This window comes from Artibeus jamaicensis, unplaced genomic scaffold (assembly GCF_021234435.1).
Source record: "Artibeus jamaicensis isolate MK-2021 breed Jamaican fruit bat unplaced genomic scaffold, CSHL_Jam_final contig_457, whole genome shotgun sequence".
Classification (NCBI taxonomy): Eukaryota; Metazoa; Chordata; class Mammalia; order Chiroptera; family Phyllostomidae; genus Artibeus; species Artibeus jamaicensis.
Window position 1 is genome coordinate 852,959 of NW_026521840.1, and position 25,446 is coordinate 878,404.

At 39.0% G+C, this 25,446-nt stretch overlaps 1 protein-coding gene and 1 pseudogene across 2 annotated transcripts in view; one reads left to right on the plus strand and one right to left on the minus strand.

Annotated features, from left to right (window-relative positions):
* Positions 1-13,684: 13,684 nt before the first annotated feature.
* LOC119041765 (transcription factor BTF3-like) lies at positions 13,685-14,179 on the minus strand (annotated as a pseudogene).
* A 2,739-nt stretch (positions 14,180-16,918) lies between these two features.
* Positions 16,919-25,446, plus strand: part of ZC3H12B (zinc finger CCCH-type containing 12B) — a 101,675-nt gene continuing 93,147 nt past the window's right edge. For both annotated transcript variants that reach the window (XM_037135169.2, XM_053666517.1), the window contains exon 1: positions 16,919-17,217. The gene's annotated coding sequence lies outside the window, so the exon portion shown is untranslated. The remainder of the gene's footprint in view (positions 17,218-25,446) is intronic.

Genomic DNA, 25,446 nt, shown 5'->3' on the forward strand with positions numbered 1-25,446 from the left:
GCATAAGAACTAGGGTAGCTCCAGAGACCAGACAGCAAGAGCTAACGGTTGACTGAATCAGCTCCAAATATTTTCCCCATAGCCAACTGCTTCACTTTATTCAAATTTTATAGTTTCATAAGACAGTATAATTGACCAAGCTTTGGTCATGAACCTACCCTTCAGTTGGTGGGGGGAGCAGAGCATTTCCCTTGATTGATAATCTTACTAGGTCTACTACACACAGTGATGTACAAAGGCCATTTAAAAAATATAAAATGAGAGTGATACTACCAAAGGAAGGGGAAATGGATGCTGAGTAACAAAAATACCCCCACAAAGATTAACTAGAGCACCCAAAAGAGAAACCCATTTACTCTCATCCTCATGGCTTATTTTCAATAAGCCCTCAAGTTTGGTCATTATTTCTCTTTCAAATCTTTCAGATCCACCCACTTCTATCTACCTTGACTCCCATTACTTTAATTCAAGCCCCATCATCTCATATCTTGGTTAATGCAACACTCTCGAGTCTTGCTTACCTGCTCTTTCTTGCTTTCAATGCATTCCCCACACAGTTGTCAGGATAGTCCCTCTAAAATGCTAATCTTATTTATGCTCCTCTGGTAGCCAAATAACTCACCTGGTTCTATCTAATCCCTTTTCTGGTGCCCATAAAATCCCATCTCAAGCTCCTATAGCGCTCAGGAAAAATTCAGTGTCTGATTTGTTGGCCTTTGCCTAACTGTCTAGCTTCATTTCATATCACTTCCCAGAATACCCCTTATCTTTAGCCACAAGTAACTACTTTTTTATTACATGGGACATTCATACTCTGGTTTCTCTTCAGATCGTATAAATCTTTCACCTTTTACATGGGACATTCAAACAGAATTAGACTCCATTAAGACACCATCCTGGAAAGGGTCTTACCTAGTTTTATCATTTCTGGGAATTAGAATCTTGGCATTAATGGTAAGGAAGATTCTATATGTTAGGAGATAATTCATAATGGGTCTCTCACACCTCTGCACATTTTGCAAGCAGAGGTACTAATAGCCTTCTTGTTTTCAACTATCTCTTCAATGATGATTTCATAAATAAACCTTGCAAAGTAAAGATAGTGTCTTCCTCCAGAGCAAAGAGCAGCTTGGTTTACTATCCAGTGTAATAAAGGAAATGTCTACCCACAAAACAAAAGTCAGGCAGGTTTGTTCACTTCCCATTATAAAAAATCAAGCTCCCTAACAAAGCTCAGGGTTCCTCCTTTTGACACAAACCCATTACATGTGCAATATCCACCTGAGTCCCTCTACGTGACCCCTGTGGGACTTGGGTGGCACGGAAAAACAATATAAACTTGATGTTCATGCTGCTTGCTGTGCCGTGAGTAATAAGTTCCTTTGTCTTTAACCCAGGAGTTTCATGTCTTCTGTCAGCACCTATGAAATTGTGCCAGGGCAAATTATCTTGCAAAATAGGGTAAAATTATCAGACTCTTCATGGTTCTTGACACTAAACAATCTAGGGAGGAAAGTGTGGAGGAGTCACATTTAATTCTAAGACAGCAAAGGAACATGTTGAGATTTATTGAACCCATATTTGTGAATAAAAATGTGAATTTTAATTATGCATTAACCTAAGCTAATGTATTTAAAAACATTAAAAGGTGTATCAGCTTCCAAATACTCATCATTCATAAGTTAGTATATACCCATAGTTTCTCTTTTGGTCCTGTCTAAATCTCTTCTCTTTGATCTGGTTCTGTTAACCTCATCAGTTAGTTGTCTTATCACTTTAAGATCCTTATTATTATTTGCTTCGCTGTTTGTACATATAATAGATACAATCAACATGCATACTCAGATTGCAAAAAGTATAGATTTACTTTTCACAACCAAACTAGCACTACCTCCAGCCTCCTTTCTGTCTAGAGACACAAAAATATAATCTAGTCAAGTCCTGATATATTATTAAGTCACATGAGGGATTTTCCTCAGTTACATTCCAACAATGCAAGATTTTCTAATCTCCCTTTTCCTTTTTCTTTTGGCTTGGCTTAAGCTCCAATAGCATACATAGGAAGGCAAATGTTCTGTGCTGGCATTACACATCCTTCTTAGGAGTACAGGACAGTTCAGGTGCTCTTCCTACCACTCCAGGGCTATGGAATATTGTGTTTCACTCTATTTCTGTTTCTGTAACCACACCTAGCCGTCGTTTTGAGTTCTTATACCATGATGTCATAGGAACCCTTGCAAGGTTGTCCCCACCTCCAAGTTTTCAGATAAAAAGCAAGCATGAGTATTCTCTGTTCTTGAGTCCTAATAGTTTTGTAAATTCCAGTCTTGCTGAAGCAACTCCTTGGTAGGAGGATGGTAGGATTAGGGCATGGAGTATGTACTGAGAGATCTCATGAACTAGTTTGTTTTCCTTCCCAAATCCCTCTTCCTCTCACTGGAGCTCAAAGAGTCTCTATGTAGTGTTTCAGAGAGGGTAGGTCAGCAGTAATTGTTCCAAAATATTTTTAGCCACATTAAATTATTTAATGTAATTATGGTAAATATCACATGTTCATTTACTGACATATTTTAGATTATGTATTTCCTTAGATATATTCTGTAAAACATATAGTTTAAAGTCAATATGAAGAAAATATCATTGATAGAAAATAAAATATTATTTTACATAAATAGATAATTTATATAGCTATTTTTCAAGCTATTATTTCAGTCATTAAAGGCAGTACTTAATTTAGTGCAGTCACATAAATTCATGGCAGTTTAACAGTTTAGATAACCTCGTTCGTAAATAAATCTTTTTCCAATTTAAATGCTGAGACTTTCAGAAAAATACAATATTTGAGTTGGGTCTTGAGAGTTGGATAGGATTTTGCTAGGCAGAAAAAACAGCAAAAGCAGTCTTGTTCCTTTAAGCCTTAGATAAAATTTTTACTAAAAGAACATCTAAGTATGGCAGTAAAAAGGCAAATAGCTTTTTACAAACATTGCAAATTTTAACTCATGTTATCCCATGATGGGTATTATTATATTTATATTATTGTTGAGTAATTTGTGGCTCAAAGGGGTGAATTAGTTGTTTAGAGTTACCCAGCTAAGACATGGCTGAGCCCAGATTTGAATCTTTCTGACTCTGAAGCCCATGCCCCTTCCCCACTGTGTTACAACATGTTCCCTTTTGCCCAATCCTTTCTCTTAGCTTATTTCTTCTGATCTGATTCCTGGCACAGTGGTCTGTGAGACAATCTGCTGGATTTATCAAGGCCCTGGGACAAGAGAGATCTGGGATCTATTAGTGTTTTTTTGTGTGAGGTGTGAAGAAGTGAATGTACTCCCCCAGAATTTAGTTTGTGGTCTTTGTTTGACAATCAGATTAAGGGTAGTACAAAAGAGTGGTACCCCTATAGATCAGGGACACAAACAGATCTACAGATGAATACCAAGGAGTTGGGTATTTTGTGGAGGCTGAAGAATTTTCTGTTGCAGGGGATAAAGAAGAGACTTGTAGTGATATTAAGAAACTTGTAGTGATATTATGGCTCTTTGATAAACTCATCACAAGTGGCTCTGGAGATTTAAAACCCATTGAGAAATTAAGTGCATGACTAATTCAGTATCTGCTTTTTAAAATTAGCTCAAGTGTTCATGCAAGGTATATTTGGTTGCCAAGTACAGAAATTAACTGAAGTAAAAAGGAAGTTATTATAATAATATAGTAGAGGATCTTGTGGATCCCAATTGGAGGAACTCAGTCATGTCTCAGGAAACTGAAAACCCTATCTTTGGCCCTCACTCACTCTTCCTTGGACTGTAGAATCTCTTACCATTTCTTTCTGAATCTGTTCAACAACTGCTTCTTCTTGAAGACCAGCTTCCTCTTCTTATTTATCAGAGCTGATCATCAATTTAACATAGCCAGTCACAGCTAGTAAAAGGTGGACGTTTCACACCCTGGCTGGTGTGGCTCAATGAATTGAGTGCTGGCCTGCAAACCAGAAGGTCGCTGGTTTGATCCCTGTCAGGGCACATGCCTGGGTGGCAGCCAGGTCCATGGATGGGGGCGTGTGAGAGACAACCACAAATCAATGTTTCTCTGCCTCTCTTTCTCCCTCCCTCCCCCTCTCTCTAAAAATAAATAAATAAAATATTTTTAAAAATGGAAGTTTTACCCCTCTGGTCTACATTACTACACCAGGTATGCATGCTTTCTGCAGCAATAAACAGCAAATACAGCTATAGTTACTTACTCAATTAACTTTTTGTCATTTAATAAGTCTAGATGTAGGAAGTTATTGGTGTTGATAGAATGGTTCAGTGATGTTAGAGCCAGTATTTCAATGATCTTTCTTGCATGGTTGCAAGATGGCTGCTTGAATTGAAGCCATTTTAGCCATGATCATAGCAAAAACAAAAAAAAGGAAGAAGTGATAGAAGAAAGTACTAACTGTTTTGTCCCATTTCCCTAGGAAAGCAAAGCATTCCTAGAAATGCTTATCAAAATTTCCCTTACATTTTATTGGCCAGAAGTAAGTATTTTAGCCACCCCTAGCTACAAAGCAGGCAGGAAAAGTAAGCTAGGCACACTGTTGTGCAGAATAAAATTTCAGGTCTGCAGCAAGAAAGAATAGGAAAATGAGGCCCAGTAATCATTGTTTCACCAACACCTCCAGAAAAAAACTGGGTTTATATATTTACACATGCATTTTCTGGCTGCAATATGGAGGAAGTATCTCTGCTTCTCTAGAACTCAGTTACATCATCCATAAAATTGGCTGAATAAAGCATTACAAAGGATTAAATGATATAACATCTATAAATTGCCTAATGTAGTGCTAGACACATAATAGGCACTCAATAATTATGAATTCTATTCTTTTTTAATTATTTTATTATTTTATTTTTAGAAAGAGGGGGAGGGATGGAGACAGAGAAGAAGAGAAACATCAATTGGTTACCTCTCACGCATCCACAGCTTGAGACCTGGCCCACAACCTAGGTATGTGCCCTGACTGAACATGGAACCAGCAACTGTTTGGTTCACAGACCAGCGCTCAATCTATTGAGCCACACCAGCCATGGCAATTCTATTCTTGTTAACAAAAATAAACTGCATTTATTAAATATTTTAAAGAGCATTTATAAACATATTCATCAGATTATTAACTGCATAAAAGTATAAAAAAGGAAAAATCACCCATTTCAATTTATAAAAATTTTCATACTGAACATTATAGTGTCTTTCATTCCAGTGTTTTTTCTGTACACAGTTACATTTATAATAAATGACCTATAGTTTCTAATTGTGTGCAATGGCCATATACTGGGAAATCTTGATTTTTCTGCTTAACTGTCTGCTTTGTGGATCATTGGTGGCAAACTGAAATTCCAAGCTGGTTTCCCTCTGCTACACAGCATGCATCTCTACTACTCTCTCCTGCCATCATTTAATATGTGCTTGGGAATGAAAATTCATTTTATATTGGCCTAGGGGAAATAAGCTGCCAATAAACCAGGAACTTCACCCTAGAAATGAGACTTGGATTACCGGAGATTTTATCCCTTCCCATGAAGATAGAGCTCTGAAAATTGGCCCTTTAAGCGCCTACTATGTTCAAGGCATCTTATTCAATAAAAAGATGGATCAGACACACTCTTAATGGAGATTCCAATTTACTAAGGAACTTAAGATCGTCGGTATACTGAGAATTACAATATAGAACAGGGCCGTTCAATTTAATTCAGGAAATATCTATAGACTCTCCACTATGTTCTGGGCATCTGGCTAAGTGCTGGGATGCAATGATGAATAAGGTGTTATTCCAGTTCTTAAGGAGCTCACTACTTACTGGGGACAAGAAACACGTATAACTCAGATACTGGCTGGGCTTACCTTACTCAGAGATCTTATAATACTTGGTTTTTGCCTTTGTCATTCCATGATAGATGAACTCCTGAATCTCCCCATGATTTCTATGCTCACCAGTGGGCCTTATACCTTCTTGCTTTTGTCAAGCTCTGGCCTATTGTTCCTGTATCTATACATGTTGTCTGTGTTTTACTCAATAAAATTTGCACATAGAGTTAATCCTTCACCAGTGTTCACCAGAAATCTATTCTCAAAATCCTTTCATGAGTTCTATACTTTATTGAAGATTTGCAGATAACAGTGAAAGCTCAGAATACAAAGCATGTGGTGTTCCACCATCTTTTCTCCTCTCATTTCTTCTCTTCTCCTCCTCCCTCTCAGATTGCTCCCATAGTTTCAAACACTCTCTCCTCTATTATGTAGAGCACTTCTGTCCTCCCTTGCTCCTCCCTACTAGCTTTCCTACCCAACCCATAAAAGACATGTGGCCAAAGAGCCCCCCTTTTTAAATGGATCAGTTTCCTTGCAATAAATTTAGCTTTATATTTAACAAATTTGTTTTTTATTATGTGTATAAATAATAAATTTGTGTGGCTGACCTTGTTCATTGCTTTCTCAATACTTATTCCCCACTTTTCCTTGCCAACAGAACCCTAAATTTGTTCTGGGAAAAAAATATTACTAGCCTCAAGCAAGATACTCACATTTCCACCTTTCTTAAAGTCAGGGTGGCCATGTACCCAGTTTTGACCAATAATCATAAGGGGAATGGGTTTAGGGGTGCCCCCAGGAAAGCTTTAGCTTTGCTGATAAAAGGGGCAGATATAGCTGGTGATTCTTTCTTACCCCATGGAAAAAGTCCACCTGAAATCGTGTATTCACACCTGCTCCAATCAACTATGCTTAAGGATTATGATTACATTGTAATAACATGACAGCTCTTATTGCAACCTTGTAGGTCAGGGGTGTCAAACTCATTTTCACTAGGGTCCACATCAGCCTCGAGGTTGCCTTCAAAAAGCCGAATGTAGCTTCAACTCCTTAATGGTTAAGGAGTAGTTACATTTATACAGTCCTAAATTATTTTAGCCCTTTGAAGGCAACTGCGAGGCTGATGTGGACCCCAGTGAAAATGAGTTTGACACCCCTGTTGTAGATGGTGTGGCAGAGGAACAGGATAAGGGGAGAAGAATTCCTAGAAAGAGGTTCTGGGTTTATAATCCCATAGGTACTTGATACAACAAAGTTAGAAGAAAAGTAGTATTGGGGGTGTGAAGAGCTTATGTTGGTACTGGCTACAATATACAAGAATGCTCAAATTCTGCCTTACTCTTTTTCTCAGCTGTTTCCTGAGAGAATAATAAACATGATAAACAGCACACTTTGATTTTATTTGGACCAATATGCCCAAGATAAGAGTTCTGGAAAACTTGAAGTACATGGCACAAGCTGGAGGCCTAAGACAAGCTGCTACCTCCCCAATTCAGCATGAATAAACATGCTATCCCCATTTCATTACCTGAAGGGCACAGAAACCTTAGGTGAAGAGCAACAACTTTGATGATCCTGGCAGAATACTTACTAGGAACAGCCAAGAACAAGGCCATGCCCCATGCTTGGTCTTTAGTCTAAGGGTCTTTAGTCTCTAGTGAGAACCCATTTCTCACCTCACCAGTAAATGTAATCCAGGCCACGTCTTTTCATCTGACCTGCTCATCATTCCATCCTGTTTAGAAAGAGGGAATAAAAGAATAGAATAGGAAATGGTATATAAACCATCTGTTAGAGACTTTTCTCCTGTCAGTAGAGGAACCAAGAACACTTCTTCTCTCTTAAATTTTCAGGTTCAACAACAAAGATGATGGTCAGTTAGGATGATAATCACCCCACCTATGGGAGAAGAGCCATTAGAATATCATGGAAATTCTGTTCCTCCTTTTGTGATACCATCTCTCTGAAACCCATCATTCTTTTATATACCCTCCCAGAACCACAGCTGCATAGCAAACCAAAAATTTACCCACTATTCTATTTCCTATCTCAAATAATGCTTATCTACAATTGTCCAACCTTGTTCAATAAGTGCCATTTGATAGCACAGTCTAGATAGTGCAACATTAGATCACCAATATGTCTCACATTTGAACAAGATAAAAACTCTCAAAGATCAAGTTTCTGCAAAGATAGAGTCCCATACAGAAACCTGCTTCTTTTGTAGAAATTAAATCCAAACATGATCTTCTCCTCAATATCTGATGTTTCTTTATCTTGGCCAGAGGAGCTATCATCCAGATGCTGGGGTGAAGTATGGTCTCCTTCAGCAGCTACAGAGTTAGCTCCATTGCACTTGGATTGTAACTCTTCTAACACTTTTGAAGTTAGAATCATACAACTTCAAGTCTCCCTTGGGTCTTACTTTTCTCAAGTTACAGTCCCACACTCATCCAATGTAGAACCAAGTGCTTATGACAATCCGAGGTGAAAATAATGTGCCCATGTTACTGTTACCACCCCTGTTGCCTGGGGACCAAGGATAGATGGCAAACAGAAGAAAGACCTGAAATCTTATTTTTAACTTTATCTGTATGCCTGTCAATTTGGACTGAATGGTGCAATGTCTATAGTCTGTTAAATAAAATTTAACTGTGAAATTGTCAAGGGATCAAGTGAGCTTCCATATCTATTTTCTAAAAGCCTTGTGGAATCTCAAATATTTGTTAGCTCTGTGCTGATACTATTGGTACTTACCAAACATAGATTCATGGCAGTATTGTTTTCGATCAGCTTTTGAATTTCCCAGGCTTTGGTTATAAATAGAAACAAATTTTTTTCTACCATTTAAAATGTCCTGCCACAGTAGGATGTGACCTGTCATGGAGAAATATACCGTAATTCAGCTCCAAGTGAGGGACAAGGTGTGTTGAGGGGTGTGAGAGAGTAAGATACTGTCCTGCCAATCAATGCTTAAAAGCACGTGTACCACATTTTTTTCTATCTATAGAGTCTTTTACTGGCTGGCCAGAAGGAGAAATTTCCTTTCTCCATGTGGGACTCTGGCTTCAGTATAAGTGAGCTATCTCTTCAGTCTAGAGTCACCAAACTATCTCCTACTTCAGGACAGGCTCTCTTTTCCTCCTAATACCAGCTGCAACTGTGATTACTAAATATGAAGTGGGGTGGTATTTCACAAAATATTTCATGGTGTAGAGTGATGGGAAAAATGGCTTGTGATGTGGTTCACTTAACAACTAAGTTCCCTAGTAGCACTTCTTTTCCCAATGTAAAGCCAAAATGTTACTGTTCTTTGACTAGCCACAAGGCACAGGAATCTGAATTATGCCAGTATTCATAGGGAGATGAGAGAGAGGACGGAGGGAGAGGAGGGTTGAGAGATAGAGAGAGACATAGATAGATAGATAGATAGATAGATAGATAGATAGATAAAGATAGATAGAGATAGAGAAGCACGACATAGCAAATTGCTAAGGAAGGTTCTGGCTCTCTCACAATATCCACAACAGAGATAGAGAAGGCACAGGAATGGCCATGCATGGACATAGAACTTTTTCGCAGACAATGGCCCCACCTGCTATTAAGTAGGACCCAATCCCAGTCATGTCGTCTGACCTATGTCAACTGATGGTCTGTTGGCACCACTTCAATGCCAACAGGAATCTCTAATTTGGGGTGTAGTGAAAAAGGAAATTGTATTCACTGGAGACACATTGGCTGTGAAAACAGCCCATCAGCTCTGCTCTGCTCTGCTCTGCCATAGTCCACTTTGATCTACTCCACTCTAGGACAGTCTTCTTCCCTCTGCTCCGGGGAAACATGTTTATGGCTCTAGCAGGGGAAATTCAGTCTTCAGTGATCCTGGATCCAGAAGGAAGCTAGCTTATACAGACAGAAGTCCCAGCCCTGGTTCCCGATTAATCTATCCACATGCAAATGAAGATGCTAAATCTTCATAGTTTGATTGGTCCAAAAGGCACTGTCCTGATTGGTCAGAGTAAAGTCTCTGTAACTGGTTGGAGCCACACTCTGATTGGATGGGGAAAGCCTCAGGCCTATTGGTTGAAATAGGATTCCAGGAAACTTTTATAAGGGCTGGCTCAGCTCGGAGAAAGTACAGGCAGGCAGTTCAGCTCAGTATAGAAGCTTCTCCATGTTGCCAAGATGGCTGCTAGGCTCTGTTTTTAAAAATTTGAGCCTAATTAACCACCAAGAACCCTTCATAGTAGGTGTCTTTTTTTCCCCCTCAGGATTCACACCTATAATATCAATATTACCACTTTTTTTTTTTGCAAAGAAATAAGATTAGGGCAAAGCAGAAAGGCAGGTACTTTCCTGATACAGGTAGAAAGCTTGAGTTCTGCCTTCTCTTCTAAAATAGAAATTATTCAGGCAAAATGGTTGTGGGGTGAGCCATAGTTTTCCAGTTAATGGAGAATAGAAAAGACACAGGAATGTTAAAAAAGCATGATATGGAAGAACAATGTATTTTTGGAAAAAAAAGAGAAATTCAACTTAAAGTACCCTGTGCAACAAAAGAAATTTAGCATGAGGATAGAGTATCTTATAAAACACAAGAACAATAAAGCAGGTGGGCTTAAGGAACTAAGATGAGGCTAGGGACTCAACTGCTATCTGGAGTCTCTCTCATCTCTGTGTCTCTTCTATGTGTCTGCTTCATCTTTCATAGCAGACCAGCTTTTTCTCTTTCCCAGACCATATGGCATAAAAATGGCTGCTGCCAACAGTTCTGAAGTGTACACTACTCAGCATAAGAAAGCAGCCAGAGACGTCTGAAATCTCTTAGTGTAGATTCCAAATTTCTAAGGAAGGACTGTTTCAAGTGATATATGAAGTGTTTTTATCCCCCCCCAATCCTTTTTCTCTGTTTCCCATGGGTAGAAATCTGGGTGAAATTCAGTTATAATTTCCTTTTGCCTCATTTGAGGTAAAAAAAGAATATATTCCTCCCTAATCTATGAATATGAATATAAATATATATGTATATATTCTGCTACGATCTAGCAGAATTTCTAAACAAAGGCTCTTTAAGCAGAGGATCAGGGGATATACATATTAATTCATTTATTGAAGCCTTACTCTGTGCATGGTACTATTCTAAGCATTAGAGATACATCAGTGAATAAAATAGACAAAATTCCTGTCCTCATGGAGCTTCCACTCAAGCAATTCCTCCTTGGTGTATATATGCAACCTATTCTTCAGGAAATGGCACAGTAGCCTTGACATAACTCACATTATATGGTCATAATCTGGTCATTTTATTAATTTCTGTGAGAAGATTAAATTATTGTGTGATGATAACAGCGTCTCTCTTCGGTGAGGTGGTTTTTTTTTTTTAAATCTTCTTTAACAAGAAAGAAAAACACATTAGCATGGGAAGATGATGAGCGCCATTTTGGACAAAAATTGCTTTCAGGGCATCTGGGTGAGGATGTCTAGTGGTTGCTCTACTGACCTAAATATAGTGAAGGAGATCTACACTAGCAATGTATGTTTGTAAGTCATCCAGGTATAGGTAATAGGGTGTGGGGTGTAGAACAAAAATAGTCTATGAGTAGAACCATGGGATAACAGAAACATTTAAGAGGTAGGCAGAAGAGGAATCCATTAAAGTTTCATAATTTAAAAAGCGAAAGTGGAAGGAATGGAAAGAGGAGAATGAGTCTGGAAGTCAAGTGAGTAAAGAATTTTAAGCATACCAAAGTAACCAACACTATCATATGTGGCAGGCAGTAAGGTCCAATAAGACAGGGGCTTAAAAGTGCCTGTTGCATAGAGGAATTTGTCAGTAATTGGTGCTCTTAACAAAAGACTTTTCAGTGCAGAGGTGCAGGTGAAAATTTTAATACAATGGTTGAAAGGTAACTGAGAAATGAAGAAATAGAAGCAGTGAATGCAGATATCCATTTTTGAGACCTCTGGGTGATAAGGTAAGGCAAGAGGGTAACAGGAAATACTTAAAGAACATGGGAGGATGTTCCAGGACAAAAGGAAAGTGTTTTTTAAGGATGAAAGAGTTTTGAGTACGTCTATAGGCTGAGGAGAATGAGTCAATAGAGAGGGAGAGGTGTAAGGTATTGAAGACAGAAAGAAAAAGTGATAGAGCAAGATCTCTGAGGGGCTGGGTGAGACAAGAATCAGGAGCTCAGATGAAAGATTTAGTTTTGCACAGCTTTTTTTGAGGCTGAAGGGATTAAAGTATAATATGAGAGCAGATGCAGGTTGTAGGTGAGGAAAATGCCGATTAGCTTCAATTTCTAAAGTAAGGTAGGTGATGAAGTAATCAGTTGGGTAGTGAGTTTGAAGAGTAGGTGGTGAAGTCATTAGTCAGAATGGAGAGTAGATAAGATTTGGAATAATGGCTAAGAACTGGAGAGGAACTGACCAAGAAAAAGTGAAAGGATTGCCAAGTGATGCGATGAGAAACTAAATGTGTGGTGACATCAATTTGCATTAAAGGTCAGAATGATTTTCTTCAGAACTGTGGAAACAGGAAACAGTGGGAAAGAACAGCATATGGACGCAAAGGTTCCAAGTGTTTTGGAATTGTAGGAAGTACTCCAATTATCAAGAACCTTTACGTTATAGGTCAGGATGAAATCATCCAAGGAACTTTCTCAGAAACTTTATCCAAAGTCTATCTCCAATCCTATTTCCTCCCCCTCACATACCTTTGTCAACTTTTGTGTTTTATTTATCATGTCTTCTTGCATCCATCAGATTATAAGCTCTGTGGGGTTAGGGTACTGTCTAATATTTGTCCCTGACCCCCAAACAAGTATTAGTACATTGCCTTATTTTAACCATTAAATTTAGTTAGACCTTTTCCACAAGCTTAGGGATGACATTGAGAGCATTTCACAATCTTTCCAATCTACTTCTCTGTACTCAATTTCATTCCGCTCTTATGCTGCTCAGCCCCTAAATACAAATGTAGTATAAGTCAAATGTTTCTCCCTCACTGAATATACAATGAACTTTCACATTTTCTGGACCTTCGAACATACTTTTTCTTTTGCATGGAATATTCTTATCCCATTCTGGAATACTCTCACTCATCTGTCAATACTCAGAGCCATGCCAAAGTGTCCTATGACTTTCTTATTTATTTAAGAAAGACTTTGTCACTATCTACAAGGTGCCATCTACTAGTACTGTGCTTCCACAGGGTTCTGTTTTTTAAGAACTCGTTGAATTGTAAAGGTAAATAAAGGTGAGTAAAGAAGAAAGAGACCATTTTCCTCCCTTTCGTTTCTTAGGGTGTCTTTTGGGAGAATATAGTGGGCCCAAATCCCTTCTTTAAATTTTGGAATGTAGATAAATTTCTCCAGGGTCTAGAAGGGCTCAGTGCCCAGTTTTATAATATTGACCTGTTTCCAAGGTCATGGGCCATATTCTTTTCTGAAATGTAAAGATATATCTACAGAGTTAATGTGGGAGCTCATCTCCAGGTATAACTGTTTCAGGAAGATTCTAGGTGTATTTTGGGGAGAAAAACTTTTATTCTTTTTTTTTTAAATTTAGGCAAAGAACTTTATTAACCTTTGTTTCAAACTTTATCCCCAGGCTTCTTAAGCTTAAGCTGTGAAGAATGATATGAGTAGAAGCAAAAACTGAAGAAAGCTGTCGTGTCCAAGGGCCTTGGGCTTAAAAATATTAGAGATCAAGATTCTATCAGATCCATAAACAAAATTTGAAAAAGCAGCCATAATATAAAATAGCAGCTGCCAATAACTTCTTCAAGTTTATCTTTTTCAGAAGTCTCAAGCTGAGTTGATTCAATTCAGTTTGCTTCTTTCTTGGAAACCCCATCAAAACTGCCCGCAACATCCAGAACTTCATCATCATCCTCTTCTCTGGTAGCAAGTGGTGCTTCTCCATCCACAGATTGTTTGGGCAGAGCTTCAGCCAGTCCCCTTCAACGAGTCAGACTGTCTGCACCAAGCTGGTTTAAGATGCTGGGCAGCATTTCCATCAGCCACTCTGTGTCAGCATGGCAGTAATGGTGAAACTGTTCACTGCCAGAGGTCTGAACTTTAGGGCTGTTAAAGCGGGTGACTCTTCCTTCGTTTGCAACATATTTATGTCTTCAATACCAGAGATAATACTTATCCCTAATTTCTTTAAGAAGAACTGGAGTTTTTTTTTTTATCATGCGCTGCAGCCCTTCTGTGAACCACCTTCTTTTTTCTACAATACGAGCAGCCCCTTCCCCGCCAGTACGCACTCGTGTCTGCACTTTGGCAAGTTTCTGCTGGTTCAGGATAGTTTCTTTCATCTTGTTGGAGAGGAAGCAGGGCTCCGAAGGGGACTATGGTTGGCATTCAGGGGGTCTTGGGTAGACCAGATGACAATAAGCACGCACACACTTGGGGACTCAGGATGGCAGCTAAAGAGGGGTGGTTTATTCTTTTGGAGAAAGTCAATTAACTAAACAAATAGCCACCTCAATTCCCAAGTACACTTTAATTTTGCTTTACTATATAAGTTGCATGGAATTTTATCCTGACTTTGCAGTCTGAGGACTACCTATATGCATGTACTGTGTTGCTCTTACTCCATAATAAATGTTTTATTTCATTCCATATTGATATGGATAGGTCTCTCTTTGCTGATAGGAGTTTTTGCTTTACCAACACGGAGGCAGATAGGCTGATGTGTGCAAAAAAGGTCAGATGTTATATTAAAACCCCACAAAAAATATTGAGGGAGTTTAAGTGCAACAGTGAGTAACAAAATTTAAATATTTATTCCTTTGTTTCACTGTAGACATAATAAATATCCACTGTAGAATGTAATAAGTTCAATCAATGTAGAGTGTAAGTTTTATATAACTAAATACAGATTTTAGAAGACCTAAGAAAATTCTGCTAGAGGTCTGTCCCTGTAGTCCTTGATGATCCTTGAAAAAGGTTGAACACTAAGAAATTTTCTTCCTTTGAACCTGAAAGGCATGTCTGAATCATACGGAAGAAAAGGTATAATGTGTGAGAACTCTATTCAAGCTCACTGCCATGTTCACAGTTGTAATACATATTCCCTATGTTATGATCCTCTCTGTTGATTACAGTTTGTTGATTATTTCCATCTGGTACTTCTATTTAATTAGTCTTAGAGTGATTCATTCTTTTTCACCCTCTCAATTGTTCTTCACTTTTTTCAATATTTTCTGGCTGTCTAGTCTTCATAAAATTTTATTTTAGCCTTATATTTCATTTGAGATCACCACAAATTTTTCATTAGCAATTCTTCTTTGGCCTCTCAGACTTCTTACACATGGTACAGTTACTTTTACACTTCCTAAAATGTTTCAATCTTTTATTAACTAAACATCTAGCAGGGCACATGATGTTTGTAAATATGTTTATGCATTGTGTTAAGTTCAGAATTGTTGTCATATTTTTATCATTACACATTACAGAAACTGTAGGCATAATTTCAAAAAAGATCAAGTAAATAAGCCCCAGAAAATCACACAATTTTTAAATTTATTCATTTATTTATTTTTAGGGAGAGAGGAAGGGAAGGTGAAAGAAATGAAGAGAAACATCCAATGTATGAGAGATACATCGACCAGTGGCCTCTCGCATGCTCCCAACTGGATACCCGACCCACAACCCAGGCATGTGCCCTGATTGGGAACCGGCAACCTTCAGTGGATTGAGTGCAAAACCACAGAATTTTTATAAACCGTCACTACCTACATGTCATTTCTCAGTGTCAATATTTTAAAATTAAAATGTGTGGTTTGGGAAGGATCATTGGATACTTACATGTTCATTTGTTGGAGAGTTTACATTGATCTCCTCCCCAGATGGACCTTGGGGAAATACATCTAAGTACTTTATAGATACAGGTGTATTTCAAAAACTGAAAGGACTGGTCTGTAGCTGGGTGCCCAAGGGGGAGTTGAAAGGAGTGAGGGCTAATTAAACAGAGGCAATATAGTAGAGATTCTCTAAGCTAGGGAGTTTGTACTTTATCCTTTAATATAAGCAATAGATCTATTGAAAAACAGCTATAATTTTTACTGAGTGATTACTTTGTGCCAGAGTAAGTTATGTATGTTAAGTGCACTCTCGTATTTAATCCTAATAACTATTCTATAGGTACTATGATTATTCCCATTTTACGGATGACACAGATTAATAGAGGTTAAGCATCCTAGCTCAAGGAAGCATCCTAGCTCAAGGAAATCGTCCCTTGGTGGGTGGGGCAGACATTCAAAATTGGCTGTAATTCAAAAGCCCAGTCTCTAAACCAGAGGGAGATGAGTTAGGAGATTTATGTTGGACAAAGATCACTCTGGTAGAGTATGAAAACAGATTGTAGCGAGACAACTCTAAAAGGCAGGAAGGCTATTGAGGATGCTGTTGTAGTAGTCAAGAACTGTTAGACCCTATTCAGTGGGTCTGTCCCTTGGCCATAGGACTCATGCAAATGAATAACATGGTCAGAGAAGTTATTTAGAACAGTTTTCTGCAAGTCCTTCTAAATGATGAATTGTAGTGGAGTAGGAGAAACTAAACAATACGTTGAGATTGTTGGGACTGTCACTCTCCACCACTGAGGTGCTGGTCGAGGGGTCAGGAGAAGGTCCCTAAGCCCTACTTTCTCTTCCGATGTACAAAGCATAGTGTAGCTCTCCCCATGTCACCCTTAACTTGAGGATGTTTCATCCAGGGTGTAGGAAGGGGGCTTTTATGCACTTTCATAGGTACAGGACTGAGCTCCCACAGCGGCGCCAGCGGTGGCGGCGGTCGCCAGCGGGGGTGGGGCGCATGCGCGCGGTTGCTAGGCGACGGCAGTCAGGGCGCCGCGGCTCTTTTGGCTCTAAAGGCGCCGGGGCTGTGTGTGTAGGCAGCGGCGCCAGAGGAGGAGGAGCACGAGGATGCAGCTGCGACCGCGGCCCAAGAGGGAGCCGCCGCTGCTCTGTGGCTGTGGGGGGCTGAGGGACGGGAATCAGGCCTGGGGGTCGCGTCGCTGAGGGGGCCGGGGGCGGCAGTCCCGCTGGAGCTCTGGCCTAGTATACCGGGAGGGTCCGTGCCGCTGGGCGAGGGCCTCCCCTCCATTACCTCCCCTCGCCCTTCCACGTCGATGGTGGTGAAGTTGGCGGCGCCAGGGAGCGCAGGGCACCAGATTGCCTCCCTTGCACCCAGCTCCTCTTGGGGCGCTTCACTGGCCCGCGCTCACGGACACCTGCGCCGCCGCCTCCTCTCGCCCGCTGAGACCACCCCTGGCGGCGGGCGGGGGAGGGGCTGCCCCTGCAGGGGCTGAGTCGAGGAGGGCCACGACGGGGACCATAGGAGAGTAGGGGTGAGTAGTGGCACCGCACTTGCCCGGTGCTGGAGCACGTTTCCGACCTCTGGGGCCCTGGGAGGCGACCGAAGCGCTGCTTTTTCCTGCAGAAGCTTCTGACGCCTCTCCTACATCTATCTGTTCGCTGCTCCCCATTCCAATTTGAGATAGTGTTCCTTCTCAAAACCACTGCTCTCTGGTCTCAACCCTGGCGTCCAGCAATACGGGGTCCGTGCTTAAGGCCTGGCTCTGTTTGTTAGATGCCGTAGATGCTGATTATTCTACGTACAATCTTGTACCTAGTTCCTCTCTCAGTGCCGAGCTCGCCCCTTCTCCCTCCTCTTGCTCTCAGGAGGCTCAGTCTCACTACAGGCTTCTCAAGAGTAGATTCTCAGGCTGCTGTTGCTCCATGCCTCAAGGCTTGAACCAGCAGCTGGAGAGGCCCCTTACTTTCAGTTTTCATGCTACTTGTGTGCTCAGAGCTTCTGAAAGCCATGTGCCTGGCTTCTGACTCCTGACATGGGAGTTAGGAAGACTACTTACATTAAATAATAACAATAATAACAAAACAATAATAATAAAACAAACTAGCAAATACTCCACCTGACTTCCAATGTGACATCAGACTTGAAGTAGACAGAGTTGGCTGATTGGTTACAAGGGAAACAGATTTTACCAACTAATTACTCTTCACCCAGAATGACACCTCTTTTTAAATAAATATGATGAAACCTAAAATGTTACCAATAAAAGCGAGGATGTGTTATGATCTAACTGTTCTTCCTGGGGTAGCCTGCAGTTGACAGCAGTTGCTTGCACAAAAACATTGGCACGAGGGACCTGAAGTTATATTATGGACCAGGTGATTAGATGCAGATCTAAAGTTGTAAGGCACTTTTTGAAAATTAGCAACATTATCTTTGAGGAGTGAAGTTATTTCATTAAAATCAAATGCTTGAAAAACTGACAGTTCATAGTTGAGCCCTTTCAAAATTGGACTGAATTTAGATTAATTAGTAATTTGGTTTGCAAGGTTCTTCTGTGCACTGACCATGCAAGATGGGTTCCTTTTATTTGACTTTCTTTGCTTCATACTGATTTTTAAGCCATTTCAGTTTTTTTTTGTAATGAAAGAAGTGGAAAAGAAGTGCAATAATGGAAAACCTAAATTTAGTTTTGGATAAATGCTTTTAAGCTAAAGGTTTTTTAAAAGGATATAGGTGTTATTTGTGGTTAGATAACTTTATCTAGTGAGTAAGTCAAGACTGACAACTCCCTGATTGTTTTGGATAAAATGCTTTGCTCTGGCAGTTTTCATGATGTTTGATGTACTCTTCAGTATGGTTTAAAGCTCAATGTAATTCTGGTATCACATGCAAAATAATTTTGCATGTCAGCAAGTATTGTTTTGTGAACTGGCAAACTTACATGCTTCTAGTTGGATTCCAAAGTTAAAGATTGTTTTGTTTTGTTTTGGAAAAGCTCTTGATGAATTCAAGTCTAAGTTATTTGAAATAATAATGCACTATGTGGTACTTGCTGTTCATCTTCACATACTTTTAGAAGCAGGAAGTAATTTGGATCCAATTTATAATTCTGTTGTAATGACTATGTCTATTAAGGTGCCACATACTTAAGAGCATTTACCTAAATTGTCATAACCACACTAGAAGATAGTTAATTTTGCAAGTGAAATCAAGGCACTTGACCAGTAAACTCTGGGATGAATTAGTTGTTTTTAAAATTGATTTCAACATGCTTTTATTTTCTATCTTCACCAAGTGCCCATTACTATGCTAGGTAGGTACTGTGGCGAATAAAACAGAGCAGGTCCCAGGAGTTAAATTACTTTCCCACTGGAGTAAGAAAATGCATATATGCGACATCATGGTCAACAATTGGAACAAGAGTAGTAAAGACTTAGAGCTAAAATAATTAAAAGATCTTTGAAGGCTGGTGCTTGTTTGAAAAGTCTTTATAGAGAAAGTCAGAGATTTGGTTTAGTTTTTGATATAAATATAGACCTTGCTGGAAGCGGGGAGTTTAACTAAAGCACTTGATTTTCTGATTTTTGTGAGTATTACTATCCTGGACAAACCTAAGGCGGGAGGGGACTGTCAGTGGCAAGGAACTCCTTTGCAGTGGGCATAGTTTTTTTTTTTAATGATAAATTACATATTAAACTAATAAATTCAATGGAAATTACTTTCCAAATGTACCTATTATGGAAGTCAGCTTAAAATAATCATCTTGTTTCCTGAGGCAAGTGAGAATATTTTCTAAGCAGATATAAAGTATTAAGTTCACATATTTTTATAACCTGTTCATTTTTCACTGTTTCCTGAGACAGTTATAATCTAAATGTTTTGTATAAGACTGATCTGTTTAGTACGACTTTAAACTATTAATATACTTTAAAGATTATTTCTTGACAAAGTACATTAGGGAAATGCTATGAGCAACATGAATTTTGGTCCATTAATGTATATAACTTAGTTTAGTACTACTAATTAGTACTACTATTTTTATTATTTTCTAAAAACAAAGGGGGTTAGTATATCAGAGTCCTGTAATTGATGTCTATCAAAATTTTAATAATGTTAGTAATAATGAATGTATTATTAATTGACAACTAACATTAGTGTTGAATCTATAATTACAAACTTCTGGAGAACTTATTTTTCTGCTCTTCTAATAGCTTTTTGCTGTCTTGACAATTAGTTATATGACCAATAAGTCTTCTGGGTTTTAGTCAACCATTGTAAGTTGACGTTTGTGCACAGAAAAAGAACAATAAGAAAATATAATTATTACATCAAAAGAGGGGTGTGTCCCCCAATAGAAATTTGCATGTGGGAATTATAAATACTATATAAGGAAATCTTGATTTAATTATTAGGCTTACTCTGAGGAACAATATGCCCAAATTTGAAAAATTTTGAGTGTTTTACATACCATCTTATACCTCTCGTTTGATATCTTTTGCTGCAAGCAATACTCTTTCTTGATTATAGTTATTACTAATACACTTTAATTAACATTAGCTAATAGTTTCAACAAATATAATTGTTGTTTTGAACATACTGTATGTAAGATATAAGCTGTGATTTAAATAAAGAAGTTATTAGTTAGAGAACAGAATGGTCCACACAGATACAGTCAATGAATATATGATCATTGCTGGACATTAACCAGCTAACTGAAAGCAAAATATATTCCGAAGGCATTGTGGTTAGTCTCCTTTAGTAAGCAACTATTGCCCATTTCTGTTCTTAGCTGCTTATGCCGTTATCAGAAGGGAAGATTTTTGGGAAAAGCACTGGTGAATTCAAATAATGGGCAAACTGCTGAGAAAATTAAAATTACCTTATGTCAACTTCTAAATACTGTGGTTGTTTAAGGCAAGTACAGATCTTAGGTAAATTGATAAATTTCAGTGGTGGCAGCTTGTAAAATAGGGTAAGGGATTGCTAGTTTTCGTTACTATATAACAGATAAGTCTAAGTATTTTTACCATATTACTGATTCTGGAGTGAGAACAGCGTTACACTGAATACCAACGATGTATCTATAAGTTACAATTTTCCTGTATTTTAATTTTTATTGAATTTATTGGTTGACATTGGTTCGCAAAACCATATGGGTTTCAAGTGTACGCTCAGTTATACATCATCTGCACACTGCATCATGTGCCCATTGCTCCAAGCAAAGTCTCTTTCTGTCCCTATCTTCTATGTTTTGCTTACCTTCACCTACCCCTGATCTCCCTTTCCCTCTGGTTAGACTCTCTTGTCTATCTTTGTGATTATATATACATATACTTTGCGGGGGGACATAATACCTTCTCCTTCTTTCATCCAGTCCCCCAATCCCTCTCCCCAACACATTTAAAATGACATAAACTTTAAATAGTAATTTCCTTAAAATAGTAATTTTAAAACTGTTATCATATTCTTAAGTGTCATCTTTATTATGTCAGTGGATTGAAAAATTTCCCAGCTGAGCACATCTCTAAATTTTATTATGGAAGCTTACAGGAAAAATGGCTTTGATCCAACAGTTCTTTTTGGAGCGTGTTTTCCTGGAACATAACTTTTCATTAAGTATAAAATACCCACAGCCAGTTCCATGTAGAAACAAAAGTGGAGAGGAGAAATCCTTAAAGTTTAGTACCTACAAACTAAAGCAAAAACAAAACCTTCATATATAAGGTGTAAACTAATATTCATTAGAACAATCTGACACATAGTTATCATTGTCTTAATATCATCTTAGAGTATTAATTGTTAATTGTCTTTGGACTCTTAGACCCTAGCAGTTTCCCTGTGATTTGATTCCTTCCTATTTTCCTAATGACATATGCATATGGATTTGGTGGTGAGATACTGTTACTGAAATAGAAGCTTTTGGTAGCAATTTTTTAAATGCAATAAATATTAAGTGAAAACTTGTGGTTGAATTTTGACATGATTAATAATGAGAAAAAAATGGTTATTTTCTGACAATCTTCATCGAAACCATTGTACATTAAGTGGTACTATCTATAACCTTTCAGAGCCCTGAATTACGTACCTCCTCATTATTATGTTCACTTTCTGTACCTCGTTTCCACTTTTCCTAAGTACTGTGGATATTGGTTTGTTCTTACTGTCACTTCTGAGCTACTTTTTGTGGCCTGTAAATGAGTTTGACAAAATAGATCTATATTTTTTAAAAGTTGCCCAGGAAATATTTTCTGTCCTAGTCCAACAAGCTGAATCCATATCAAATAAGCTGCATTTGAAACTGGGCGATTCGACTGGAAGTAGCAAGATGAGGAAGACTAACCCAGGTTCTCTAACTCAGGCAATTTTTGAATCATTACATTTTTTTACTTCAAAAATAATTATTTTCTTTATTGTAGGAAATATAATGTCAAAACTTAGGTACTTTTTGAATAAAAGTAAGGATCCTTTCATTCAGAGCAATTCAGAGTTCTTTGTTACTTTCTACCATATAAATTTTAAATATTTATACTCAGTTTTAAAACTTTGGTTGTAATTTTGGTGTGCTTGTGCAAGGAGGCTAGCCATTTTTAACTACACCTCCATGTTGACCTGAAGTCCTCTTAAATTTTAGGGTAAAAAAGGTGTATCTTCTCTATTTTTCCATTCTGCCTTATTGCTACATTTTATGTTTATACAACATCTTTCAACTGAGGAATTCAAAGCATTCTTTTTACCTTCTGTGATATTTCCTATCATCTCCCTGGAAGTATGTTTATCTTTCAAATTGAAAACTAGTTGACATATGAGATGTGACGTAAATAATAAATTTAATTCCACTGGTCATGCATAAGCTGGTCTATTACTTATTAGTTGTTCCTTGCTCTTTGTAGGGCCAGTCATATATTATATACTAATTCATTTCATTGTTCTTGCTGAGTTTTAGTTTAATCTCTCAATGTGCACACAGATGCTTATCTTGTTTCTTGTCCTGTGTACTTTCAAGGCTATCATTAACTGGGTTACTTTTGCTCATCATCAGTAGATTTAATGTATTTGTATTACTGCCAAATTGGTATGCATCCTTGTGATTCCATAGGAGAGAAAAAGTAGGGGTATAAGGAAAATAGGTGTTAGATTTTATATGTTTCTGTTTTTTTTTAAAAATATTTTGTTAATTATGCTATTACAGTTGTCCTGATTTTTTCCCTTTGTCCCCCTCCACCCCCTACTTCCTCAGGCAATCCCCCCAGCCTTGTTCATGTCCATGGGCCATGAGTAGGTTCTTTGGCTACTCCCTTTCCTACACTGTACTTTACATCCCCATGGTTATTTCGTAACTACCTATATTGACTTCTTTTTTTTAAAGATTTTATTTATTTATTTTTAGAGAGAGGGGAAGGGAGGGAGAAAGAGAGGCAGGGAAACATCAATGTGTGGTTGCCACTCAAGCACCTGCCACTGGGGATCCTGCCTGCAACCCAGGCATGTGCCCTGACTGGGGATTGAACCAGTGACCCTTTGGTTTGCAGGCCTGTGCTCAATCCACTGAGTGACACCAGCCACAGCTCCTATATTTACTTCTTAATCCCCTCACCTTTCACCCATTCTTCCACACCTCCCTCCTATCTCTTTATATTTAACCTTTGGCATTTTAATATGTTTTGAGGTGGGCCTCTTGACCCCATCTTGTTTGGGACTCTCTGGGCTCCCTGGACTTGCATGTCTATTTCCTACATCAAATTAGGGAAGTTTTCTTTCATGATTTTCTTCAAGTAGATTTCCAATTTCTTGCTCTTTCTCTTCTCCTTTTGGCACCCCTATGAAGCAAATGTTGAATTGCTTAAAGTTATCCCAGAGGCTGCTTACACTCTCCTCATTTTTTCGGGTTCTCTTTTCTTTTTGTTCTCCTGATTGGTTATATTTTGCTTCCTTATGTTCCAAATCATTGATTCAATTCTTGGTTTCATCCACTCTGTTGTTTCCCTATAAATTCTTCCTGTATTTCAATTAGTGTATCCTTTGTTTCTGAATGGATCTTTTTTATGCTGCTGAGGTCCTCACTGAGTTCCTTGAGCATCCTTATAACCAGTGTTTTGAACTCTGCATCTGATGGATGGTTTATCTCCATTTTGTTTAATTCTTTTTCTGGATTTTTTTAATCTGTTCTTCCAATATGTTTCTTTCTCTCCTTGTTTTGGCAGGCTCCCTGGGTTTGTTTCTATGCATAGGTAGAGCTGTTTTGACTATGTGTCTTGATAGTGTGCCCTAATGTTGTAGGTGTCCTATAGGGCCCAGTGGCACAGCCTCCCGTATTACCCAAGCTAGTACTTGAGGTATGTATGCTCTTTGTGTGGACTGAGTACACCCCCCCTGTAGTTGAGCTTTGGTTGCTGTTGGCAGATCAATGGGAGGGATTTACCCAGGCCAGTCAGCTGTAAGGATTGGCTGTGACCACTGACCATTAACCTCCACCCTCCGTGGAGGATCAGCTGTGCAGGGGCAGAGTGGTGGTGCTCCAATGTGGTCTGTAGTTGTCCACTGGGTGCACTGACACTGGGGTTTTCCGGGTGGTGCAGGGCAAGCTCAGCCCCCACCTGTGTTTTGCCCAGGGCCACCCAGCCTAAGCTATACAGCAATCTGAGGCAGCTGCTACTTGTGCTAGGCTTGGAGATTCTCAGGTGAAGCCAAGCTGTGAATCTAGCCTGGCTGGTGCTAGTGCTGGGCCTGTGACCCCTTAGCAAGATGCATGGGGTCTGGGGGTTCACTGAGGCTGGCTGTTACTTGTTTGAGAGGATGTAGGAAGTTGTGAAACATGAGCCAGGACCATTCACTCATACGGAAAAGCAGCTTTGTTGGGCCAGTTAAGTTGGATGGGACTGAGTCTCTGGGGATCTCCATGGCAAGGAAAATAATTAGTGTTAGCTAGGTTGATGGAGTCTCAGATATGGCACCAGTCTGCTGACTCTGTGGCAGAAAGGTCCAGAAAATGGACAGTGGCCTCTGCTTGCCTTGATGACAGACACCTCAACCCTCTGCATGCCACTGGTGCCCCTCAAGCCACCTCCCCTGCACTGGAACTGAGAGGTAGTGAGTCTGAGTAGGTGAGTCCATGTGTGGGTTCTTGAAGGGGAACTGCTTGGGACTCTAGAAGTTTGTTTTCACCAACTCAATCCCTACTGGTTTTTGCAGTCAGAAGTTGTGGGGACTTACTTTCTGGCACTGGAGCCCTGGGCTGGGGGTCTGGTGTGGGGCTGGGACTCCTTGCTCCCCAGATATCTCTCCTGAATTTTTATCCATGACACATGGATGTGGGACCAGCCTGTTCCATGCCTGTGCCCCTCCTACCAGTCTGAATGGATGTGGTTTCTTTAATTCCATAGTTGTCTGACTTCCATTCAACCCAATTTCTGTCGGTTCTGAGTGATGGTTGTTTTATAATGTAGTCGTAATTTTTGTTGTGGTTGTGCAAAGAGGCAAGCCATGTCTGCCTATGCTGCCTTCTTGTCCAGAAGTGAGGTTTTTCTTAAATTACAATAACTTTGGTAGAATAATTCTAAAATGGTTGAAGTTTTCAATTTTAGAATAGTTTTTTATGAACTGCAGTTTTCATGGCTTCCTTGTACATGTAGTAACTACATCTACGATAACAAAATATTTCCCTTTGGGATCTTGGTTTAATAGATGAAAATGATGTGTGGTTAGTATATCAAAAATTTGTTTTAGCCTGGATGTAGTATTTATGCTAAAAATACCTTCAGTA